Here is a 7382-nt window from a genome sequence, read left to right on the forward strand (position 1 = left end):
ATCTTCCTCCTTGATCCTCGGCTGGTGATAACTAGATCGAAGATCTATCTTAGAGAATACCGTTATACCATGTAACTGGTCAAATAATTCATCAATCCTTTGCAGAGGATATCTATTCTTGATAGTCAACTTATTCAGTTCTCTGTAATCGATGCACATCCTCAGAGAATCGTCCTTCTTCACAAAAAGAACTGGTGCACCCCATGGCAAGAAACTGGGCCTAATAAAACCCAAGTCCAGTAACTCATGTAGTTGAACCTTCAATTCCTCCAGCTCTGCTGGAGCCATCCTGTAAGGTGCCCTAGACACTGGCTCTGTCCTTGGCGCCAATTCAATCACAAAATCAATCTCCTTGTGTGGAGGTAACCCTGGAAAGTCTTTTGGAAACACATCCAAAAACTCAGAGACTAACTGAGTCTGTTCTGGTCCCACTGGGACGACCTGAGTGGTATCCAACACACTAGCTAAGAACCAAATGCATCCTCCCTGCAACAGGTCTGTAGCTCTAACTACTGATATCATAGGTATACGGGGTCCATGCACAGTGCCAACAAAAACAAAGGGATCCTCACCCTCCGGTTCAAAGGTTACCATCTTCATCTACAATCTATCGATGCCCCTTACTTCTCTAGCAAATCCATACCCACAATTATGTCAAAATTGTTCATCTCCAACTCCACCAAGTCAACTGATAATTCCATACCATCCACTGTAACTAGTAGTGACCTAGTCCATCTCTTCGATACCACTAACTCCCCAATAGGCAATATCATACCAAATCCCATAGAATAGAAATCAAAAGGTCTACACAACCCATCTATAATCCTACTAGCAACAAAGGAATGTGTAGCACCCGAATCAATAAGAACAATATAAAAGGTTCCAGCACTAGAAAGCTGACATGTAACCACCGAGGGTACATAAATGTTGGTTTTGTTGCCATGGATCTGAAGTTATCCCACTATATAGGTACAATCGGCACCTAATTATATCCTTACTATACGAGTCTTATTATCAGCCAGAGCAAAGATTCTATCAATTAGATCATTTGATATTTTTATGTAAAACTCTTTCTTTTCTTTTATTATTATTATTATTATTATTATTATTTTGACTCTTTTGGATTGGGACCTTAGGCATGGGCCAGGTGGTGGAAATGGTGGTCAAGGAGAAGGGAAAGAAAGTGGTGGCAGTTGTAGTGGAGGTGGTGGCCAAGGTGGAAGAAAAGGAGGAGGCAGGGGTGGCCAAGGAGGGAAAAGGGGCGGTAATGGTGGCCAAGGAAGAGAAAAAGGAGGAGGGAAATAAGCACAGCACGGTGGTTGCCAAGGAAGGGGGCCGGGGAAAGGTGGTAGTGGAATTGGACTAGAGTGGTCTGAGTGGAGGTAGTTGGATTTGGATGGTCACTAAAATCCTTATAGATCGAAGTATGTAAACTATATACATATATATATATATATGCCTGCCAAAGTACAAGGGTACATATAAATAACTACACCCAGAAAGAGTTTTAACTAGAGGCCTCATATATGTACTAAACTTTAACTTTTCAAAACCAATAGGTTGGACTTGTTTGTATTGATGATAAAACCATGCTATCTATAATTACAAGGGTCATACGAATGAATCATTATATCTCTATTTTCCTATCATCTCTTTTTATCTTTTTTTGTCAGTGTCGTCTCAAAATTTTGTTCATCCAAACTTTCGATTGAACAAATCAGCACTAAGAAACAAAACCCAGCAAGCACGACACTTACATAGAAAATTTTAGAAAACACGTACATTGAGAGAGAATGAAACAGAGAGAGTAAAAAAACAAAAGAGATAGAGAGATTACCTGTCATGTTGTAGCCTGCAAACCCGCGCTACCGTGTACTGTCCAGCCAGCCCCGACCTTGCGTCATCGATCCCACCCCCCGAAACCCCCACCCGCCGTCAAGCCCACCCCCTGAGCCCCCACCCGCTGTTGAGCCCTCAAACCCCCAGTCGTTGTTAAGACTAACCTGTGCAAGAGATGGGAAGACGAAGGAGTGAGAGAGTCAAGCCCACCACCGTCATCCGTCCACCAGTCGCCTGCCTCGCCTGTGCGCGAAGACCTCCATGCACGCCGTCAAAGAGGAATAGAGGAGGGTTTGTTGGGTTTGAGGAAGAGAATTGGGGCTGGCTGCTACAGCTGGTTGGGTTTGAGGAAAAGAACGAGAAAGAGTGAGATTGAGATTGAGGGTTGATAGGGTTTAGTTATTATTATTATTGTTTGTTAAAAAAATATAGTTATTATCATAGAAATATATAAATAAAAAAATATAATGATATTAAGAAAAAAGAATACAATAAAATATTAATGATATATTATTAGTTTTTATTTTCTAATTATATTTAAAAACTAACAACTTATAATTTTTTTAAAAAATTATTAAAACATTTCACCATATATAAATAACTTACTTTCAACTATTGCTTATTTTTTTTCAAATATTTTCAACATGAATTTAAAAATATAAAAACACCAATATTATTAGTGAAATTTTAAAATTATTTTACAATATTTAACCAATCAATAAAATAACTCTTTTTTAATTAATTTTGTCATATATGTTAAATAAATAAAATTTAAGTATATTTGTTGACCCTCGATTTGGTTCACGACACGGAGTCAAATATACGACAGGAAATGAGACGACGATTAAGAGTTTAATCTATTTATAGTGGTTCGGCCCCAATGAATGATAATGACCTACGTCCACTTAGTGCTATTATTGATATTGAATCCCAATGTCATGATCAAAGAACTAGGGTTCTTGAGTTTCACAAACCTTGGGAGAATTACAATAAGACGATGGATAATCGCACTATAAGCTCTCTCTCTCTCTCTCTCTCTCTCTCTCTCAATATTCAAGAAAAAGATTCAAAGATCAAAAGTCCCCTCCTTGAGCTATTTCATGCATATTTATAGGCTCAAGGGGGGTTACATGTGCCATTGGGCCTTAACTCTCCTTAATATCTATGTATCAAGGTAATAAAGATGAAATAATAAATATAATTATTACAAGATCACAATCTTATAAGGGAATAAACTGAATCATACGACCAGCCTGGTCGTACCTAATAGTTAGTCTTGATGAAGCAATGTGTAGCTGGTCGCTAACCAAACAGCACCGCTTTATTTCAATTTCACCATGTGTCATCCACGTGTGAGAAATACCTGCCACGTCATAAGCAGCCGTTTTTGGGTAAACATTTGGCCCCCAAATTTGCTTTACTACGACCAGCATAAAGTAAACTTAGGAAACTGACCCTTCGCTTACCCCACCAAATCTGTCAGAGCCGCCCATGCCTTCTCGAAAAAGTAACCAATCATGTCCAATCAAGTCTTTTCAGTTTCCCAAAAACTTGTCTAATGGCTATTACACTTCCCCATACGTTGAAAACATTAATTCATGATTACCTCTTTTATGGTGTCACAATCACTATAAATAATACCTCGAATTCACATTTAACTTTTTACTTTTCACTCGTCATCTCCTTCTCAAGAACTCCAAAGAACTTCAACCTTCAGAACCTAGAAATCCCAGGAGCTTTCATCGTTGATCTTAGGAACTTCCATTCAGATGCTCAAAGTTTTCCGTGTTCATAATCCACCTTTCATCCAAGTAAGTTTTACGAACCTTTCAGTTGTTTGAGTTTCCATGCAAAGTCGTTTTTTATTCGTTTCGTATTTGAGTTTTTGACTATTCTTGACCGAAATTGTCTTGGGGTAAATGGGCATGTTGACTAATGCTTGATAGGGTAATGAAATAACACTTCATAGGAGTTAGGAGTCTGTTTAGTAGTCGAGATTGCAGATTTAGGGCATAAAATCGAAGTAAAAAAATTCAATTTTTAAGCTAGTTGAAAAATTGGGTTTTTCCCGCCCTCTCGGAGTCAAAAAAGTTTTCTCTGAAAAACTTTTTACTTCCACTTTTTAATCCGTTTCTCAAACTGCTCGTAAGAGACTTAGTGTTTTTGCTAGAATGTTGTTGGTCATATAAAAGCTTAACTTTTATACGCGAGCCACGTTCTTCCTACATTCAACACAAGTTTATAGGAGCCAAGTTCTCATCTTCCCCTTTTTTCTGTTTGCAGCTTTTCATGCTAGATCAGTGGGGAGGTGAGAGACCAATCGACGATGACCTGCTCGTGCAACTACTCGTGGACGAAGAACAGTCGTCATTACTTATTTTGGACATTCCCTTTTCTCGAACACCACCTAGCAGGCCTTATTCAAACCCTTCAGCCATGGGTAGAGAAAATCCACTGCCCAGAAAAAGAAACCTTCGAAACCTCCTGCAAACCAGCCTGCTCCACATGCAGAAATTCCCTCGACCAGTGGTAGAGCTGAGAGTACTCCCGAGCCAGGAATCCAAGCTCAAGCCCAACTCCGAAATGCCACTCGACCAGATGTTGAATGGTAAGTCGCCCCTCATAGTCGAGCAACGATTAGGATGATCGCTAATTATATCAAGAAGTACGGGCTTCCTGGGGTGATGCTAGTCTGACCCACTAGAGACCAAAGGGCGAATCTACCTGGAGGCGCATATAGCACCTGGTCGAGATATCACATCGAGGCAGGAGCGATCCTGCCTCTCCATCCTTTTTTTCAAGGAGTGGCTAATTATTTTGGGGTCGTTCCTTTTCAAATCACCCCAAATGGATATAGAATGCTCTCTGCACTCTATATCCTCTATAGTCATAAGAAGTGGTCGGTCCCCATGCCACACGAGGTCAACTACCTATTCGACCTAAAATCCAACCCCAACCAAGAAAACACGGGGTTCTTCTATTTTTGCCACCAGGAAACAGATCGCACTTTCCTGACTGACACCACTTTTATCTCGAACGTGGGGAAGTACCATCTGGAGTACTTTCTGACTACCGATATGGTCGCAAAAAACTTGGCCTTCACACTAGGAGGTAAGGTCTTTACACCACTGGTCGTATATTTTTTTCTTTGATTCTTCCTGCATTTCCCTTGGAAATTTAGTGCATTTCAGGCCCCTGGTTGCGACTAGATCCCACTCCAGACATGGAGGTCCGATCAACCCTCCTGGCCAACATGACTGACATAGAGAAAAGTGTCAAATAGCTGGTCACGGAGGCCAATCTGAGACTGGTCAGCCTTCTGGCACCTCACCAGGATGTGGGGGAATCTACAGCGGGGAGTGCCACCAGCACTGAAGCCCCGAGCAACAACAACATGTGTCACAATCTCCTCCAAGGAGGGCAACTAGGGTGACCATCAACAAACCAACTGACGCCCCATGACCTGCTGTTGCACCGGCCCCTCCAGGGAAGGGAAAGAAGAAAGCCTCAGAGCCTATTCTTGAGCGTCGGATATGAATGGTACTGATTTTACGCTTTTAGATAGTCTGCCTATTCCTTGTCACCTCTTCGATGGGGATGTCAACTTTAAATACCCTCCTGCTTTAAATTCAGACTTCTTCAGGCCAGAGAGTAAATGTAGCACTAGCAAAGTAAATAGTGTAGCGACCAGTAATTATAGCTCGGGTATTATACTTTAAATTTCTCTGCCTTTGTTTCCTAAACTTAACAAGTTCTTTTTATTATACAAATCCACTGACAACTCTCTGCCCTCCACTGTCACTGGCAACGATCTAACCCATCTCCTGGATACTATCAATTCTCCACTAGGTAATAAGGTTCCAAACCCCACAGCATAAAAATCACAGGGTCTACACAATCTATCAATGATTCTACTAGCAACAAACGAGTGTGTAGCACCTGAATCAATCAATACATTATAAAATGTTCCAGCACTAAGAATCTGACCTGTAACAAGTGAAGGAGAAGCCTTAGCTTCCGCTTGTGTCAAAGCAAACACTCGAGCTGGGGCCAAGCTGTCCATTTTTCTGGGTTCTTCTTTTCTAGCTTTAGGGCAATCTTTCTTAAAATGACCTATTGCTCCACACAAAAAGCAGGCATTTTCCCTACACTCTCCCAAATGACGCCTTTTACATCTAGGGCATTCAGGACGAGTCTTCAAAGCCTCACTCCCACGTGGACGACCCATTGTAATACCTCGTGGTCGCCTGTCAGGACCTGAAACTGGGAAGGTATCAGTGTAACGCCCTACTTCCTTAGAGCCGTTACTAAGTGAGTTTTTTAAAAGAAACTTTGTGCAATTAACTCGCTAACCGAGGTTTTTAAAACAAAAGTGTGGCTAAGAAAAAGTTAAGGCTGTAATCTTTAAAAATGCGTTGTTTCTTTGAAAACTTCTAGTATTTAACATTTGGGATCCCAAAATAAGGTTTGAAAACTATTTACAACATAAAATAAGTTTACAGTCGATTAATTATTAAAATCACAGATTATTACAGCCATTTCTCGAATAAACCCCCAACCAAAGCAGTCGGGCAGGCCGAACATGTACGCGTCGCTTCATGCTCTCCGTACTCATGGCTGGTCGACTCAATCTTTGCCCTTACCTGCAACACAGAGCACCCGTGAGCCGAAGCCCAGCAAGAAAACTCATGCAGTTCATAACATATGCAAATTATACAGTTAATCATATCAGATAGTCCACAGATAAACGGGTCGACCATTAGTCTTAAGCGACTCGGCCATGCCACCCCAGAAGCCTTACCAAATCCTGGGGTCTCGGTCCTCACCGTAAGGATATCACATGTATCCATGGGGTCCCACCCTGACTACAAGCACTTCACGTGCTAAGTGGTACTTCCTGCCCCACTGCCGTTCTCGGCCTTTCGCCGTTCTCGGCTCCATTGCCGTTCTCGGCTCCTCGCCGTTTCATTCAACTATAATCACAGATAGTCTAACTCAAATAACATTTGAACATATATCAATTCAATCAAGTTTTCACCCTAACATGTAATGCAATATAGGGTCGTGCCCTGCAATCACACTATGGGCCCATGCCCTATCCTATGGGTGCTATCGTTTTCTTACCTGTCAATTTGATAGTTTTCAACACTTGACTCCTTGAGCACGATCCCACTCGAGCCTTAGCGCACACCTAAGCACAAGCATAGGTCAAAGTCAACACCAAACCTCGAGTCCAAAACCTTGCCTCGGGACCAATCCCGAGCCCCCCGAGAAGTCCTAGATCCACAAAACAAGGTGGTGGAATCGAACCCCGAACCCTAGGTCAAAATCCCTCACAAATAGCCCAAAAACCCCTTTCTAGGCACAGGGTAGCGCTATAGCGCTCAAAATAGAGCGCTATAGCGCTACAAGCAGAATCAACACCACCCCAGAAACAGGGCCTAGCGCTACAGCGCCCAAAGACTAGCGTTGTAGCGCTAGTTGCAGGCACGCAAAACCCAAATTCTTTTTCTGCGATTTCTTTGAGCCAATCTCAACCCAAA

Source organism: Humulus lupulus, chromosome 6 (genome assembly GCF_963169125.1).
Source record: "Humulus lupulus chromosome 6, drHumLupu1.1, whole genome shotgun sequence".
Taxonomy (NCBI): domain Eukaryota; kingdom Viridiplantae; phylum Streptophyta; class Magnoliopsida; order Rosales; family Cannabaceae; genus Humulus; species Humulus lupulus.